The sequence below is a fragment of the Erinaceus europaeus genome, chromosome 6 (assembly GCF_950295315.1).
Source record: "Erinaceus europaeus chromosome 6, mEriEur2.1, whole genome shotgun sequence".
In the NCBI taxonomy this organism is placed as follows: domain Eukaryota; kingdom Metazoa; phylum Chordata; class Mammalia; order Eulipotyphla; family Erinaceidae; genus Erinaceus; species Erinaceus europaeus.
In genome coordinates, this window is record NC_080167.1 from 76,606,327 (window position 1) to 76,626,357 (window position 20,031).

A 20,031-nucleotide genomic window follows, 5' to 3' on the forward strand; every position below is an offset into this window, starting at 1 on the left:
GGAAACAGTCATAAATTGAGAGAGCGGGGCCCAAGTAGGAAGAGAGACAGAGAGTCAGCTGAACCTCTGATTTGCCACTAGCCCACCTTTTCCCTAATTGTGTAAGTGTCTGCCAGGGGCTCAAAATGGGGTCGTGGGCTTCCACATACTTCTCTGGCATTCTTGCTTAGCCAGAATCTCGGCTAGGTGACTTGCCCTGACCAGCTAGGTGCTCTGTACATAAGTTGTAGATGAGGCTGGCTATCTTGACACCCATGCTCTGAGCCTACTACAGGTGAGCTCTGAGCACACATAGACACACACAGACACACAGAGACAGACACACATACAGACACACACATTACAGTCAGGTCAGATAGTACAGCATATGGTGAAGACTGGGGCTGTCTGGGCTCTGTGGGCATGAGAGCTGCTGCCTTCAAATCTCTACAAGCCAGCTTTGAACCTGTCATCAATGAACACAGTGTAGGAAGTTTTTGAATTCTGATCTCTTTCCTACTCATCTATTTCTCTTCTCACCTTCTCTAACTCTCTCATTCTCTGGCTGCCTGGGGGCGTGTCCCTGGGACAACAGGCCGATCAGAGTGGAGCTGATGTGGCTTGTGGGCGGGCCTTCCAGAGGCTGCCCAATCAGCGTGCTCCAAGGCCGTGTTGGGGGACCTCAAGGCGTCTGGCCTGTCACTGACTAGGGGCCCGGACCCTCCTGGGCGTGTCCAAGCACACTGGCCAATGAGATTGCTGGCAAGGGTTCTGGGCGGTGCCTAGGCCTCTGGCATATCAGAGTATGGCTGGCGTCCAGTGGGCGGGCCTTTTGAAGGAAGCCTTACTATGGGATCACAGAGCTAGCCTTAAAAGGCTGAGCGTGCTTCCAGGAAGTGCGAAGCAGGGTTCAGCCCAGGGCCCTGCCTTGAAGAAACTGTCCAGTGCACATGTGTATTACTCCGTTTGTGCCTGTGCCTCTGTGGATGTGTGCGTGTCTGTGATTGTGAGAGTGTGTGTTTGTGTGTGTTTGTGTGTGGGTGTGTGTGTGTGAGGGAGGGAGAGACAGAGAGAACAACAGAATCACTGTGTTACAGGTGATTTTCTGCAAAACACTTGGCACATTCTGATTTACAGCTCAATATTGACACCATTGTAGCTCTCCTTGGCCCTTGGTCACTTTTCTTATTTTCAGATGTAAAAACACTGAAGAGGGAGAGGTTTTTGCCCTGAGGCTTGCACTGGGAACTAGCAGCTGCCCTGTGTCTGTTGCCAGACTAGGAAACTTGTGGTGCCTGTCCATGTGGAGAGTCTCATGGATGAGTTCCTTCTCGAGCCTATTTTGCTTGGTAACATTGGAGCTGCATATAGATAATGATTTGGAGATTTTACTCCTTTGGACAATTCTTTTCTTGATGCACAGTTTCTATCCAGGTTTTAGCAATCAATTGTTTGAATGTCATATCGAATCCGTTGTAGAAAATGACCACATCAATGTCTTGCGCTCTCTCTCTCTCTCTCTCTCTCTCTCTCTCTCTCTATATATATATATATATATATATATATATGTAACATTTAGTGGTCTGAATATATTTATAGCTAGAGATCTGCACAGCTCTGGATTATTGTAGTAATGTGGATACACATGGCCCTTCTGAGCCACAGTCATGAGAGACAACTCACAGAGCCATTCCTATACCTCTTATCACTCTACAAATCTCTCTCAGCACAAACTACAGCTGCCTAATCATCTACTTCCCTCTTGCTCTTTTTCTCCACCGAGTCCTATCCCAAAACTGTAAATCAAAGAAGAAATAGACATAATGCAGTTCCCTGCACACAGGGCAGGCAGAAGCTGGACCAGGGAGATGAAATACGCCAGCCTGTATTTGGCTGGAACATCACTAAAACTACTTCCAATTTGGAGAGGCGAGGGCAGTTTTGGAGAGTGGGCTGCAGGCCAAGTATTGCTTCTCAAAGTGGGCTAATACCTAGATGTTCTAAGTGTAACCTTTGCTCACAAACATAAAATAACAATGCCACTTGTTAGAAGTATGCATGGGCATGGAGGGTGTGTCTTCAGTGACACTGATCAACACATGGCCAGAATTTCTGTACTTTTCTGTCACTGTCATTCTGGCTCTCTGACAGTATCTACTTGCTTTCTTCACTGGGCCCTTACTGGAAGTCAGTGCATGCATGGTTAACTCGGTATTCCTGGTGTTGAAATTTTCCTTTTTTTTCCTTTTGGATTATTTAATCTTGTGCATATGGCGTAGTACAGTGGGGAACTGAGGAGGCAGTGATCCTACTGCAGTTAACAAGCATGTGTCCATCTCCAGCTGCAGCTGTCCAGGCCCTCTGTGCTTGACTCCCATTCTCCAGGGCCCAGTGGCTGACACTCAGCCTAAATGCAGCCCTCCTCACCTTACTCACAGCATCCTAGTCCTTATGCCATGAGAGCCCAGGTCAAGAGAAGAGAAACTCTATCACCCTGGCACACACATTGTGCTTTCCTTCTATTGGGCCAAATATAAAGGATATGTGGTACTGATGGCCACACCAGTGTCAAGATTTTCCATGCAAAACGGAAGCATCCAGGGTTCAGAAAGAGGGTGTTTTGATGACTGTGAAATGTCTTTTCCAAGTGCCTCCTGGGGTTTAAAATCCTTTTGAAACCTGAAGTTCGTTCTTGTATCTAGGGAATATTCTCACCTCTGGCCAGAAGGCCTTCCCAACTAAGAGCACACCTATCCGGAGGTCAGGAGGTCTGCCAGCCTGCTAGCTGCTGGAGTGATTCCTGAGTATGTTCTCTGGGCCCAAATGGTAAAATCTGTTTCGAATTGCCTTTATTAGCAGCAGCCAGGCCCTCAGGTGAGGGTCTGCACTGTGGTCTGCACTGGAAGCTCCTAATTCAGCCAATGGAGGCATCCATCTTCCTTTTGTCTCTCCATAGCCTGGGCCCAGGGAGATTGTGCTTCCTGCAAGCAGAGCGACTTTATATGGGACAATAATGAATGCCTACTTCTGGGAATTTCTCTGAGTGTGATGAGTGGAGACCAGTACACCAGGATCAGGGATTGTGAGACCACAGAAGCAATTGCCTTAGCTGGACCCAAAGGGTAGGTATAAGGGTCTGGGTTCATCCAATATTGTTTGTTCAAACAGTTCCCATCTATGTTGAAACACAGCTCTCTCTGGGTTCATTCTGGGCTTGTAATCTGCCGCCCTGAGAAGTGGACTTTGAGCCTGGAGGCAGAGTAGGCAACCAAACATGACTGTACAGGCTCATGCCCCTGAATTCTAAGGGGTGCCCCAGCTTCCCCCATTGGCAGTGTTTGTATGATAGTGAGGCATGGGATTGAATGGGGAACTCAGGAGAGCGAGACATGAGAGTCCCTTTGCATATGCATTCTTGTTTATCCAGAATCCTGGCTAGCTGGCTTGCCCTGACCAGCTAGGTTCTCTGTACATAAGTTGCAGTTGAGGATGGCTACCTTGACACCCATGCTCTGAGACTACTATAGGTGAGCTCAGAGCACACACAGACACACACAGACAGACAGACACACACACTCACATTACTGTCAGGTCTGGTAGTACAGCATATGGTGAAGGCTGGGGCTGTCTGTGGTCTGTGGGCATGAAAGCTGCTGCCTTACAATCTCTACCAGCCAGCTTTGAACTTGTCATCAATGAACACAGTGTAGGAGGTTTTTGAATTCTCATCTATTTCCAGCAGAAGTGGCTGGTGGGCGGGCCTTCCAGAGGCTGCCCAATGAGCGTGCTGCAGGGCCTTGTGGGCGGTCCTCAAGGTTGCTGGCCAATCACTAGGGGCCTTGACACTCCTGGGCGTGTCTAGCACATTGGCCAATGATATTGCTGGCAGGGGTTATGAGCGTGGCCTAGGCCTCTGGCATATCAGAGCATGGCTGGTGCTCTGTCTGCAGGCCTTCTGAAGTAAACCTGACAATGGGAGCTCAGAGCTGGCCTTAAAAGGCTGGGCGTCCTTCCAGGAAGTGCGAAGCAGGGTTCAGGCAAGGGCCGTGCCTTGCAGAAGCTGTCCAGTGTGCATGTGTATAACTCCGTTTGTGCCTGTGCCTCTGTGGATGTGTGCGTGTGTGTAACTGTGAGAGTATGTGTTTGTGTGTGTTTGTGTGTGTGTGAGAAGGAGAGAGAGAGAGAACAACAGAATCACTGTGGCATAGGTGATTTTGTGCAAAACACTTGGCACATTCTGATTTACAGCTCAATATTGACACCATTGTAGTTCTCCTTGGCCATTGGTCTCTTTTCTTCTTTTCAGGTCTAAAGACACTGATGAGGGAGAGGTTTTTGTCCTGAGGCTTGCACAAGGAACTAGCAGCAGCCTTGTTTGTGGCCAGACTAGGAAACTTGTGGTGTCTGTCCATGTGGAGAGACTCCTGTATGAGTTCCTTCTCAAGCCTTTTTAGTTAGGTCCCGTTGGAGATGCATATAGCTAATGATTTGGAGATTTTACTCCTTTGGACAATTATTTTCCTGATGCACAGTTTCTCTCCAGGTTTTAGCAATCAGTTGTCTGAATGTCATACCGAATCCATTGTAGAAAATGACTACAACAGTGTCTTGCGCTATCTCTCTCTCTCTCTCTCTCTCTCTCTCTCTCTATATATATATATATATATATATATATATATATATATATATATGTAACATGTAGAGTTCTGAAAATATATTTTAGCTAGAGACCTGCACAGCACTGGATTAGGGTAGTAATGAGGATAATCCTGGCCCCTCTGAGCCAGAGTCATGAGAGACATCTCACAGGGTCATACGTTTACCTCTTGTCACTCTACAAATATCTCTCAGCAAAAACTATAGCTGCCAAATCATCTACTTCCCTCTTTCTCTTTCTGTCCACCTAGTACTATCCCAAAAATGTAAATCAAAAAAGAAATAGACATAGTGCAGTTCCCTGCACACAGGACAGGCTGAGACTGGGCCAGGGAGATGAAATACGCCTGCTTGCATCTTGGCTGGAGCATCACTAAAACTATTTCCAATATGTAGAGGCAAGGGCAGTTTTGCAGAGTGGGCTGCAGGCCAAATGTTGCTTCTTGAGGTGGGGTAAGACCTAGATGTTCTAAGTGTAACCTTTCCTCACAAACATAAAATAACAATGCCACTTGTAAGAAGTATGCATGGGCATGGAGGGTTTTTCTTTAGTGCTCTGGCACTGATCAACACAGGGCCAGAATTTCTATCCTTTTCAGTCACTGTCATTCTGTCTCTCTGACTTTCTGTCTTTACATGCCTTCTTCCATAGACCCTTCGTGGAAGTCAGTGCATGCATCCTGAACTTGGTCTTCCTGGTGTTGAAATTTTCCTTTCTTTGCCCTTTGGATTACTTAGTCTCATGCATATGGCATAGTACAGAGGAGAACTTAGGAGACAGCGTTCCTGCTGCAGTTAACAAGCATGTGTCCATCTCCAGCTGCAGATGTCCAGGCCCTCTGTGCTTGACTCCCAATCTCCAGGGCCCTGAGGCTGACACACAGCCTAAATGCAGCCCTCACAATTTCCTGCACTGCTTCCTTGTCCTTATTCTATGAGACCCCATGTCATGAAAAGTGAAACTCTACCTCCCTGGCACACACATTGTGCTTTCCCTCTATTCGGCCTAATATAAAGCATCTGTGGTACTGATGGCCACACCAGTGTCCAGATTTTGAACACAAAACGGAAGCTTCCAGGGTTCAGAAAGAGGGAGTTTTGATGGCTGTGAAATGTCTTTTTCAAGTGCCTCCTAGGGTTTCAAATCTTTGTGAAACCTGAAGTTCTTTCTTGTATCTAGGGAATATTCTCACCTCTGGCCCTAAGGCCCTCCCAACTAGGAGCACAGCTATCCCGGGTTCAGGAGGTCTGCCAGCCTGCTAGCTCCTGGAGGGATTCCTTAGTATGTCCTCAGGCCCCAAGTGGTAACAGGTGTTTCCAATTGACTTTATTAGCAGCAGCCAGGCCCTCAGGTGAGGGTCGGGGCTGTGATCTCCACTGGAAACTCCGAATTCAGCCAATGGAGGCATCCATCTTCCTTTTGTCTCTCCATAGCAAGGGCCCGAGGAGCTTGTGCTTCCTGCAAGCAGAGCGAATTTGTATGGGACACTCATGCATGCCTCCTTCTGAGAATCTCTCTGAGTGTGATGAGTGGACACCAGGACACCATGATCAGGGATTGTGAGGCCACAAGAGCAATAGACTTAGCCGGAACCAAATGGTAGGTGTAAGGGACCGGGTTCATCCTCTATTGTTGGTCAAACACATTTCCCATCTATGTTGAAACACAGCTCTTTCTGGGTTCTTTCTGGGCTTGTAATCTGCTGACCTGAGCAGTGGACTGAGAGCCTGGAGGCTGAGTAGGCATCCAAACGTGACAGGACAGAGTCCTGCCCCTGAATTCTGAGGGGTGCCCCAGTTTACCCCGTTGGCAGTGTTTGGATGATAGTGAGGCATGGGATTGAATCAGGAACTCAGGAGAGGGAGACATGAGAGTACCTTTGAATATGTATTCTTGCTTAGCCAGAATTTAGGCTAGCTGGCTTGACTGACAAGCTAGGTTCTCTGTACATAAGTTGAAGGTGAGGCTGGCTACCTTGCCAACCATGCTCTGAGACTACTACAGGTGAGCTCAGAGAACACACTGACACACACCCACATTACTGTCAGGCCATTTCCTACAGCATATGGTGAAGACTGGGGCTGTCTGGGGTCTGTGGGCATGAGAGCTGCTGCCTTACAATCTCTAAAAGCCAGGTTTGAACCTGTCATCAATGAATGCAGTGTAGTAGGTTTTTGACTTCTGGTCTCTTTCCATCTCATCTATTTCTCTTCTTGCCTTCTCTGTCTCTAACTCTCACATGATCTCACACACTCTGTCTTCACTCATTGATATTTTACTTATATACTTATTTTACTGACAGGCCCAGATATACAAAGAGAGTTACCAGAGCACTGCAGAGCTCTGGCTTGTTTTGTTGGTGATATCACCTAGGCGACTTGAGCCAGAACTTTTTAAGTCTCTCTGACACAAGACATATTCTGTCTCCTCATTTCCATGGCAGTATCTCTCACACTTTATAATAAACATATATATATATATATATATATATATATATATATATATATATATATATGTCATTTTTAGAATTGTCGACCTATGTAATTGATCTTTATCAGAATTAACACATTTATACCAGCTTCCTTTTTCATTAATAATTGGCCACCTAGTTGGAGCAAGATTCAATACAATTATAAATAATTGAACCTTCCAGTAGCATTTCTAATACCATTTCTATCAGCATCCTTATTGTAATCATCATAGTACAGAACTTGCCTCCTCTCTCTTGTGTAAGCTTCAGTACATATGAGTTTTTTTTCATTCTCCAGAAATCTTAATTTCCCTGGACTGTGAAGTGTCTCGGAATTTTTGAAGCAGTCTTCTGTTTCTTAGCAGATGGATTCCTTTTTCTGCTCTAATCAGGTCTTTTTGTGCTTTTTGTTTTTATTTTTCTTTTTTTTTCAAATCCTCCTAGATCATCCCCATTTATTTGCATATTTATTTATTTAGTCCTATATTAAATGAGGGGTCATTTCTTCTGCTTGATAGATTTTTATCTTATAATTCAAGGGAATTTTGACGCACAATACATTTCGTGTCATAAATACTACACACATATGGTGAAGGCTGGCGTGGTCTGGCGTCTGTGGACGTGAGACTTCTGTCTTACAATCTCTACAACACAGGTTTGAACCTGTCATGTGTGAACACAGTGTGGGAGGTTTTTGAATTCTGGTTTCTTTCCCACTCTTCTATTTCTATTCTTGCCTTCTCTGTCTCTGCGTCTCACAGGCTCTCACTCAATCTGTCTGCACTTGTTAATATTTTACTTATATATTATTTTACTGACAGACACTGATATAAAAAGAGAGTCACCAGGGCACTGATGAGCTCTAGCTTTTTTTTGGCTATTTCACCTAGGTTTCTGGAGCCTCAGCTTTGTAAGTCTCTCTGGCACAAGCCATACTCTGTCTCCTCATAGCCATGCCAGTATCCCTCAGAGTTTATAATAAAGATACACATACATATATGTACATATATATACATATATATCAGTCATTTTTAGAATTGTTGACATTTTTATTTGATCTTAATGCAGAATTACCACAATTATAACAGCCTCCTTATTTATAAATAATTGGTCACATAGTTGGAGTAGGATTCACTACAATTATAAATTATATACCTTCCAGGAGCATTTCCAATAGCCTTTCTATCAGTATCCTCATTGTAATTATCATAGCACAGAACTTGCCTCCATTTTCTAGTGAAAGCTTCAATACGTATGCCTTTCTTTTCATTCTCGGGTATTCTTAATTTGCCTGGACCCTGAAGTTTAAGGGAAGTTTTGAAGCAGTCCTCTGTTTCTCAGCAGACATTTTCTATATTTCTGCTGTAATCAGGTCTTCCTGTGTTTTTTGTTTTTATTTTTTTAAATCCTCCTCTATCATCCCCATTTATTTGCATATTTATTTATTTATTTAGTCCCATATCACATGAGGGGTCATTTCTTCTGCCTGATAGATTTCCTTTTATAATTGAAGGGAACTTTGGGCACACAATACATTTCCTTTTGCAGATACTACACACTACTACAACTACTACTGCACTTTTTTGACAGTGACATCCAATGCACAATGGATTAGTATTGCATGGCTCTAAAGAATGTTCCCTATTTAACCTACAAAGTTTTTAACCTCACAAATATTTATTCTGTTCTTTCATGGGGGATGAATGCTTTACAGTCAACAGTTACCTGTAATAGTTGGCACGGGGGTAATTTTTCCCACTTTCCCTGTATTTCTGTACATCATTTGTAACTTTCTTATAGAGGAGAAGGAAACAGTCATAAATTGAGCATGCAGGGCCCAAGCAGGAAGAGAGACAGAGAGACAGCTGCAGTTCTGATTTGACACTAGGCCAGCTTTTACCTAGGTGGGTTAGTGGTGAGCAGGGGCTCAAAATCAGAATTAACATATTTATACCAGCTTCCTTTTTCATTAATAATTGGCCACATAGCTGGAGCAGGATTCAATACAATTATATATAATAGAACCTTCCAGTAGCATTTCTAATAGCCTTTCTATCAGCATCCTTATTGAAATTATCATAGTACAGAACTTGCCTCCTTTCTCTAGTGTAAGCTGCAATACACATTAGTTTCTTTTCATTCTCCTGGAATCTTAATTTCCATGGACTCTGAATTGTCTCGGAATTTTTGAAGCAGCCCTCTGTTTCTCAGCAGATGGTTTCTATGTTTCTGCTCTAATCAGGTCTTCTTGTGCTTTTTGTTTTTATTTTTCATTTTTTTCAAATCCTCCTCGATCTTCCCCTTTTATTTGCATATTTATTTATTTATTTAGTCCTATATTACATGACGGGTCATTTCTTCTGCTTGATAGATTTTTCTCTTATAATTGAAGGGAAGTTTACACCCACAATACATTTCGTGTCGTAAATACTACACACATAAGGTGATGGCTGGGGTTGTCTGTGGTCTTCGGACATGAGACTGCTGCCTTACAATCTCTACAACCCAGGTTTGAACCTGTCATGAATGAACACAGTCTAGGAGTTTTTTGACTTCTGGTCTCTTTCCAACTCTTCTATTTCTCTTCTTGCCTTCTCTGTCTCTGACTCTCACAAGCTGTCACTCACTCTGTCTGCACTCATTAATATTTTACTTATATATTATTTTACTGACAGGGCCAGATATACAAAGTGAGTGACCAGGACACTGATGAGCTCTGGCTTGTTTTTTTGCCGATTTCACCTAGGTTTCTGGAGCCTCAGCTTTGTAAGTCTCTCTGGCACACGCCATACTCTGTGTCCACATAGCCATGTCAGTATACCTCATAGTTTATAATAAAGAAACACATACTTATATGTACATTTATATACATATATATATATATATATATATATATATATATCAGTCATGTTTAGAATTGTTGAACTATTTATTTCATCTTAATGCAGAATTAGCACATTTATAACCACCTCATTATTCATAAATAATTGGTCACATAGTTGGAGCAGGTTTCACTACAATTATAAATTATAAACCTTCCAGGAGCATTTCCAATATTCTTTCTATCAGTATGCTTATTGTAGTTATCATAGGAAAGAACTTGCCTCCATTTTCTAGTGTAAGCTTCAATATGTATGTGTTTCTTTTCATTCTCAGGGATTCTTAATTTGCCTGGACCCTGAAGTGTTAGGGAATTTTTGAAGCAGCCATCTGTTTCTCAGCAGACGTTTTCTATATTTCTGCGGTAATCAGGTCTTCCTGTGGTCTTTGTTTTTATTTTTATTTTTTTCAAATCATATTAGATAATTCCCACATATTTGCATATTAATTTATATATTTAGTCTGCTATCACATGAGGTGTCGTTTCTTCTGCCTGATAGATTTTCTCTTATAAGTGAAGGGAACTTTTGACACACAATACATTTCCTTTGCAGATACTACACACTACTACAACTACTACTGCACTGTTTTTGACAGTGACATCCAATGCACAATGGATTAGTATTGCATGGCTCTAAAGAATGTTCCCTATTTAACCTACAAAGTTTTTAATCTCACAAATATTTATTCTTTTCTTTCATGGGGGATGAATGCTTTACAGTCAACAGTTACCTGTAATAGTTGGCACGGGGGTAATTTTTCCCACTTTCCCTGTATTTCTGTACATCATTTGTAACTTTCTTATAGAGGAGAAGGAAACAGTCATAAATTGAGCGTGCAGGGCCCAAGCAGGAAGAGAGGCAGAGAGACAGCTGCAGTTCTGATTTGACACTAGGCCAGCTTTTCCCTAGCTGGGTTAGTGGTGAGCAGGGGCTCAAAATCAGAATTAACATATTTATACCAGCTTCCTTTTTCATTAATAATTGGCCACATAACTGGAGCAGGATTCAATACAATTATAAATAATAGAAACTTCCAGTAGCATTTCTAGTAGCCTTTCTATCAGCATCCTTTTTGTAATTATCATAGTACAGAACTTGCCTCCTTTCTCTAGTGTAAGCATAAGTACATATGAGTTTCTTTTCATTCTCCTGAAATCTTAATTTCCATGGACTCTGAAGTGTCTCGGAATTTTTGAAGCAGCCCTCTGTTTCTCAGCAGATGGTTTTCATTATCTGCTGTAATCAGGTCTTCTTGTGCTTTTTGTTTTTATTTTTCATTTTTTTCAAATCCTCCTAGATCATCCCCATTTATTTGCATATTTATTTATTTATTTAGTACTATATTACATGAGTGGTCATTTCTTCTGCTGGATAGATTTTTCTCTTATAATTCAAGGGGATTTTGACGCACAATGCATTTATGGCATAAATACTACACACATATGGTGAAGGATGGGGTGGTCTGGGGTCTGTGGACATGAGACTGCTGCCTTACAATCTCTACAACCCAGGTTGGAACCTGTCATGTATGAACACAGTGTGGGAGGTTTTTGACTTCTGGTCTCTTTCCCACTCTTCTATTTCTCTTCTTGCCTTCTCTGTCTCTGACTCTCACAGGCTCTCACTCACTCTGTCTGCACTGATTAATATTTTATTTATATACTTATATTACTTACATGTCCTGATATGCAAAGAGAGTCACCAGGGCACTGCAGAGCTTTGACTTGTTTTGTTGGCGATTTCACCTAGGTTTCTGGAGCCTCAGCTTTGTAAGTGTCTCTGACAAAAGCCATACTCTGTCTCTGCATAGGCATACCAGTATCCCTCAGAGTTTATTAGCAGCAGCTAGGCCCTCAGGTGAGGGAAGGGGCTGTTATCTCCACTGGAAACTCCTAATTAAGCCAATGGAGGCATCCATCTTCCTTTTGTCTCTCCATAGCAAGGGCCTGGGGAGTTTTTGCTTCCTGCAAGCAGAGCGACTTTCTATGGGACACTCATGCATACCTACATGTGGGAATCTCTTTGAGTGTGATGTGTGGTCACCAGGACACCGTGATCAGGGATTGTGAGGCCACAGGAGCAGTTGCAAGGGCCAGACCCATAGGGTAGGTGTAAGAGAACGGGTTCATCCACTATTATTTGGTCGAACACAGTTCCCATCTATGTTGAAACACTGCTATGTTCTAAGTGTAACCTTTCCTCACAAACATAAAATAACAATGCCACTTGTAAGAAGTATGCATGGGCATGGAGGGTTTTCTTCAGTGCTCGAGAGACAAACCCATTTTTGCTTAGCCAGAATTCTTGCATTCTTCCTTAGCCAGAATCTGGGCTAGCTGGCTTTCCTTAACCAGCTAGGTTCTATGTACATAAGTTGCAGTTGAGTTTGGCTACCTTGCCACCCATGCTCTGAGACTACTACAGGTGAGCTCTGAGCAGACGGAGACACACACAGTCAGACAGACAGACAGACAGACAGACACAGACACACACACATTACTGTCAGGTCTGGTAGTAAAGCATATGGTGAAGGCTGGGGCTGTCTGGGGTCTGTGGGCATGAGAGCTGCTGCCTTACAATCTCTAAAAGCCAGCTTTGAACCTGTCATCAATGAACACAGTGTAGGAGGTTTTTGAATTCTTGTCTCTTTCCAACTCATGTATTTCTCTTCTCGCCTTCTCTGTCTCTGACTCTCACAGGCTCTCACTCACTCTGTCTGCACACATTAATATTTTAATATTAAAATGGTAACCAAGTGGTAACATGTTTTCCAATTGCCTTTATTAGCAGCAGCCAGACCCTCAGGTGAGTTGAGGGGCTGTGATCTCCACTGGAAGCTCCGAATTCAGCCAATGGCGGCATCCATCTTTCTTTTGTCTGTCCATGGCAAGGGCCCGGGGAGTTTGTGCTTCCTGCAATCAGAGACACTTTGTATGAGACACTCACGCATGTCTACTTCTGGGAATGTCTCTGAGTGTGATGTGTGGACACCAGGACACCATGATCAGCGATTGTGAGGCCACAGGAGCAATTGCCTTATCAAGACCCTAAGGGGAGTTGTAAGGGGCCGGGTTCTTCCACTATTGTTTGGACAATCACAGTTCCCATCTATGTTGAGACACATCTCTTTCTGAGTTCTTTCTGGGTTTGTAACCTGCTGTCCACTGAGAAGTGGACTGGGAGCCTGGAGGCTGAGTATGCAGCCAAACGTGACTGGGCAGGGTCCTGCCCCTGGATTCTGAGGGTTGCCCCAGCTTCCCCCTTTGGCAGTGTTTGGATGATAGTGAGGCATGAGATTGAATCGGGAACTCAGGTGAGGGAGACATGATAGTCCCTTTGCATGTGCATTCTTGCTGAGCCATAATATGGGCTAGAGGCTTGCCCTCACCAGCTATTTTCTCTGTACATAAGTTGCAGGTGAGGCTGGCTACCTTGCCACCCATGCTCTGAGACTACTACTGGTGAGTTCTGAGCACACACAGACACACACTGATAGAGAGACAGACAGACAGACACACACACACACACACACATTACTGTCAGGTCTGGTAGTACAGCATATGGTGAATGCTGGGGCTGTCTGGGGTCTGTAGGCATGAGAGCTGCTGCCTTACAATATCTACAAGCCAGCTTTGAACCTGTCATCTACGAACACAGTGTAGGAGTTTTTTGAATTCTCATCTACAGTTGCCAAATCATCTACTCCCTCTTGCTTTTTTGTCCACAGAGTCCTATCCCAAAACTGTAAATAAAAGAAGAAATAGACATAGTTCAGTTCTCTGCACACAGGACAGGCTGAGGGTGGACAAGGGAGATGCAATACGCCAGCCTGCTTCTTAGCTGGATCATCACTAAAATTACTTCCAATTTGGAGAGGCAAGGGAAGTTTTGGAGAGTGGGCTGCAGGTCTTAGTGGGCTAAGGCCTAGATGTTCTAAGTGTAATCTTGCATCACAAACATAAAATAGCAATGCCACTGATAAGAAGTATGCATGGGCAAGGAGGGTTTGTCTTCAGTGCTCTGGCACTGATCAACCCAGAGCCAGAATTTGTGTCCTTTTTAGTCAATGTCATTCTGTCTCTCTGACAGTCTCTGTGTGCCTTCTTCCTTGGACCCTTCGTGGAATTCAGTGAATGCATCATCGTGATCTCAGTCTTCCTGGTGTTTAAAATTTCCTTTCTTTGCCCTTTGGATTATTTAGTCTCATGCATAAGGCATAGTACAGAGGGGAACTGTGGAGACAGTGTTCTAGCTGCAGATTCCTATCCCAAAACTGTAAATGAAATAAGAAATAGACATAGTGCAGGTCCGTGCACACAGGACAGGCTGAGGCTGGACCAGGGAGAAGAAATACGCCAGCCTGCATCTTGGCTGGAGCATCACTAAAACGACTTCTAATTTGGAGAGGCAAGGACAGTTTTGGAGAGGGGGCTTCCGGCCAAGTGTTGCTTCTCAGAGTGGGCTAAGACCTAGATGTTCTAAGTGTATCCTTTCCTCACAAACATAAAATAACAATGCCACTTGTAAGAAGTATGCATGGGTATGGAGGGTTTGTCCTCAGTGCTCTGGCACTGATCAACACAGGGCCAGAATTTATGTACTTTTCTGTCACTGTCATTCTGTCTCTCTGACTGTCTCTAAGTGCCTTCTTCCCTGGACCCTTCCTGGAAGTCATTGCATGCATCCTGAACTCAGTCTTCCTGTAGTTGATATTTTCCTTTCTTTGCCCTTTGGATTATTTAGTCTCGTGCATATGACGTAGTAAGAGGGGAACTGAGGAGACAGCGTTCCTGCTGCAGGTAACAGGCATACGTCCATCTCCAGCTGCAGCTGTCCAGGCCCTCTGTGCTTGACTCCCATTCTCCAGGGCCCTGTGGCTGACACTCAGCCTAAATGCAGCCCTCCTCAGTTTCCTGCACCGCATACTCGTCCTTATTCCATGAGAGCCCAGGTGAAGAGAAGTGAAACTCTACCACCCTGGCACACACATTGTGCTTTCCCTCTATTGGGCCGAATGTCAAGGATCTGTGGTACTGATGACCACACCAGTGTCCAGATTTTCCATGCAAAACGGAAGCTTCCAGGGTTCAGAAAGAAGGTGTTTTGATGGCTGTGAAATGTCTTTTCCAATTGCCTCCTGGGGTTTCAAATCCTTTTGAAACCTGAAGTTCTTTCTTGTATCTAGGGAATATTCTCACCTCTGGCCCGAAAGCCCTCCCAACTAGGAGCACAGCTATCCCTTGTTCAGGAGGTGTCCCAGCCTGCTAGCTCCTGGAGGGATTCCTGAGTATGTCCTCAGGCCCCAAGTGGTAACAGGTGTTTCCAATTGCCTTTATTAGCAGCAGCCAGGCACTCCGGTGATTGGCGAGGCCATGATCTCCACTGGAAGCTTCTAATTCCGCCAATGGTGGCATCCATCTTCCTTTTGTCTCTCCATAGCAAGGGACCGGGGAGTTTTTTGCTTCCTGGAAGCAGAGCCACTATGTATAGGACACTCGTGCATGCCTACTTCTTGGATTCTCTCTGAGTGTGATGTGTGGACACCAGGACACCATGATCATGGATTGTGAGGCCACAGGAGCAATTGCTTTTGCTGGACCCAAAGGGTAGGTGTGAGGGGCCGGGTACATCCACTATTGTTTGGTCAAACACAGTTCCCATCTATATTGAAACTCAGCTCTTTCTGGGCTTGTAATATGCTGCCCTGAGCAGTGGACTGAGAGTCAGGAGGCTGAGTAGGCAGCCAAAAGTGACTGGACAGGCTCATTCCCCTGAATTCTGACGGGTGCCTCAGCTTACCCCGTTGGAAGTTTTTGGATGATAGAAAGTGATTCATGTTGATTGAATAGGGAAATCAGGAGATTTAGACATGAGAGTCCCTTTGCATATGCATTCTTGCTTAGCCAGAATCTGGGCTAGCTGGCTTGCCCTGACCAGCTAGGTTCTCTGTACATAAGTTGCAGGTGAGGCTGGCTACCTTTACACCCATGCTCTGAGTCTACTATAGGTGAGCTCTGAGCACACACAGACACACAGAGACAGATAGACAGACACACACACATATTATTGTCATGTCTGGTAGTACATCATATGGTGAAGGATGGGGTTGTATGGGGTCTGTGGGCATGAGAGCTGATGCCTTACAATCTCTACAAGCCAGGTTTGAACCTGCCATTAATGAACACAGTGTAGGAGTAGTTTGAATTCTGGTCTCTTTCCAACTCATCTATTTCTCTTCTCACCTTCTCTGTCTCTAACTCTCACATGCTCTCACACTCTGTCTTCACTGTTTGATAATTTCCTTATATACTTATTTTACTGACAGGCCCAGATATAGAAAGAGATTTACCAGAGCACTGCTGAGCTCTGGTGTTTCCTTGGTGATATCACGTAGGCTACTGAAGCCACAGCTGTGTAAGTCTCTATGACACAAGCCATATTCTGTCTCCTCATTTACATGGCAGTATATCTCAGACTTTATAATAAACATGTACATATATATATACATATATATCTCATTTATAGAATTGTCGACCTATGTAATTGATCCTTCTCAGAATTAACACATTTATAACAGCTTCCTTTTTCATTAATAATTGTCCACCTAGTTGGAGCAGGATTCAGTACAATTATAAATAATAGAACCTTCCATTAGCATTTCTAATAGCATTTCTATCAGCATCCGTATTGTAACTATCATAGTACAGAACTTGCCTCCTTTCTCTAGTGTAAGAATCAGTACATATGAGTTTCTTTTCATTCTCCTCAAATCTTAATTTCCCTGTACTCTGAATTGTCTCGGAATTTTTGAAGCAGCCCTCTGTTTCTCAGCAGATGGTTTCCATTTTCTGCTGTAATCAAGTCTTCTTGTTCTTTTTTTTTTATTTTTCATTTTTTTCAAATCCTCCTATATCATCCCCATTTATTTTCTTATTTATTTAGTCCGGTATTACATGAGGGGTAATTTCTTCTGCTTGATAGATATTTCTTTTATTATTGAAGGGAAGTTTACACTCATAATACATTTCATGTCGTAAATACTACACACATATGGTGAAGGCTGGGGTGGTCTGGGGTCTGTGGACATGAGACTGCTTCCTTACAAACCAGGTTTGAGCCGGTCATGTATGAACACAGTGTGGGAGGTTTTTGACTTCTGGTCTCTTTCCCACTCTTCTATTTCTGTTCTAGCCTTTTCTGTCTCTGACTCTCACAGGCTCTCACTCACTCTGTCTGCACTCATTAAAATTTTACTTATATACTTATTTTACTGACAGGCCCTGATATACAAAGTGAGTCACCAGGGAACTGCTGAGCTCTGGCTTGTTTTGTTGGCGATTTCACCTAGGTTTCTGGAGCCTAACCTTTGTAAGTATCTCTGGCACAAGCAATACTCAGTCTCCGCATAGCCATTCCAGTATGCCTCAGAGTCTATAATAAAGATACACTTTCATATATGTACATATATATGCATCTATATATCTATATAACACTTGGCACTTTCTGATTTACAGCTCAGTATTGACACCATTGTGGCTCTCCTTGGCCCTTGGTCACTTTTCTTATTTTCAGATGTAAAGACAGTGAAGAGGGAGAGGTTTTTTCCCTGAGGCTTGCACTGGGAACTAGCAGCTGCCCTTTGTGTGTTGCAAGACTACGAAACTTGTGGTGCCTGTCCATGTGGAGAGTCTCCTGAATGAGTTCCTTCTCGAGCCTTTTTCTATCGGTCCCGTTGGATCTGCACATAGCTAATGATTTGGAGATTTTACTCCTTTGTAAAATTCTTTTCCTAATGCACAGTTTCTCTCCAGGTTTTAGCAATCAATTGTCAGAATGGCATATCGCATCCATTATAGAAAATGACTACATCAGTGTCTTTCTGTCTCTCTCTCTCTCATTATATATATATATATATATATATATATATATATATATATATATATATATATATATAACATGTCGAGGTCTGAAAATATATTTTAGCTAGAGACCTGTACAGCACTGGATTCGGGTAGTAATGCGGATACACCTGGCCATTCTTTGCCACAGTCATGAGAGACATTCGTTTCACTCTTGTCACTCTACAAATCTCTCTCAGCACAAACTACAGCTGACAAATCATCTAATTCCCTCTTGCACTTTTTGTCCGAGTCCTATCCCAAAACTGTAAATCAAAGAAGAAATAGACATAGTGTAGTTCCCTGCACACAGGGCAGGCTGAGGCTAGACCAGTGTAATGAAATACGCCACCATGCATTTGGCTGGAGCACCACTAAAACTACTTCCAATTTGGAGAGGCAAGGGCAGTTTTGCAGAGTGGGCTGCAGGCCAAGTGTTGCTTCTCAGAGTGGGCTAAGACCTAGATGTTCTAAGTGTAAGCTTTCTTCTCAAACATAAAATAACAATGCCCTTTGTAACAAGTATGCATGGGCATGGAGGGTTTGTCTTCAGTGGTTTGTCTTCCAGGGTTCAGAAAGAGGGTGTGTTGATCGCTATGAAATGTCTTTTCCAAGTGCCTCCTGGGGTTTCAAATCCTTTTGAAACCTGAAGTTCTTTCTTGTATCTAGGGAATATTCTCACCTCTGGCCTGGACGCCCTCCCAACTAGGAGCACAGCTATCCAGGGGTCAGGAAGTCTGCCAGCCTGCTAGCTCCTGGAGGGATTCATGAGTATGTCCTCAGGCCCCAAGTGTTAACAGGTGTCTCCAATTGCCTTTATTAGCAGCCGCCAGGCCCTCAGGTGAGGGGCGGGGCTGTGATCTCCACTGAAATCTCCTAATTCAGCCAATGGAGGCATCCATCTTCCTTTTGTCTCTTCATAGCAAGGGCCAGGGGATTTTGTGATTCCTGCAAGCAGAGCGACTTTGTATGGGACATTCTTGCATGCCTACTTCTGGGAATCTCTCTGAGTGTGATGTGTGGACACCAGGACACCATGATCAGGGATTGTGAGGCCACAGGAGCAATTGCCTTAGCCGGACCCAAAGATTAGGTGTAAGGGGCCGGTTTATCTACTATTGTTTTTTCAAACACAGTTCCCATCTATGTTGAAACACAGCTCTTTCTGGGTTCTTTAAGGGCTTGTAATCTGCTGCCCTGAGCAGTGGACTGAAAGCGTGGAGGCTGAGTAGGCAGCAAAACGTGACTGCCTACTCAGCCTCATGCCCCTGAATTCTGAGGGGTGCCCCAGCTTACCCCATTGTCAGTGTTTGGATGATAGTGATGCATGGGATTTAATCGGGAAATCAGGAGAGGGAAACATGAGAATCCCTTTGCATATGCATTCTTGCTTAGCCACAATATGGGCTAGCTGGCTTGCCCTGTCCAGCTAGGTTCTCTGTACATAAGTTGCAGGTGAGGGTGAGTACAGTGACACCCATGGTCTGAGACTACAATAGTTGAACTCTGAGCACACACAGACAGACAGACAGACAAACACACACACACTCACACACACATTACTGTCAGGTGTGGTAGTACAGCATATGGTGAAGGATGGGGCTGTATGGGTTCTGTGGGCATGAGAGCTGCTGCCTTTCAATCTCTATAAGGCAGGATTGAACCTGTCATCAATGAACACAGTGTAGGAAGTTTTTGACTTCTGGTCACTTTCCAACTCATCTATTTACTCTCCCTCTCTGTCTCTGACTCTCACAGTCTCTCACTCTGTCTGCACTCAGTAATATTTTACTTATATCCTTATTTTATTGACAGGCCCAGATATACAAAGAGAGTTGCCAGAGCACTGCTGAGCTCTGGCTTGTTGTGTTGGTGATTTCTCCTAGGCTACTGGAGTCCCAGCTTTGTAAGTCTCTCTGACACAAGCCATATTCTGTCTCCTCATATCCATGGCAGTATCTCTCAGACTTTATAATAAACACACACACACACAGATATATATATATATATATATATATATATATATATATATATATATGTTACTGTTAGAATTGTCGACCTATGTAATTGATCTTTATTAGAATTAACACATTTATAACCGCTTCCTTTTTCATTAATAATTGGACACCTAGTTGGAACAGGATT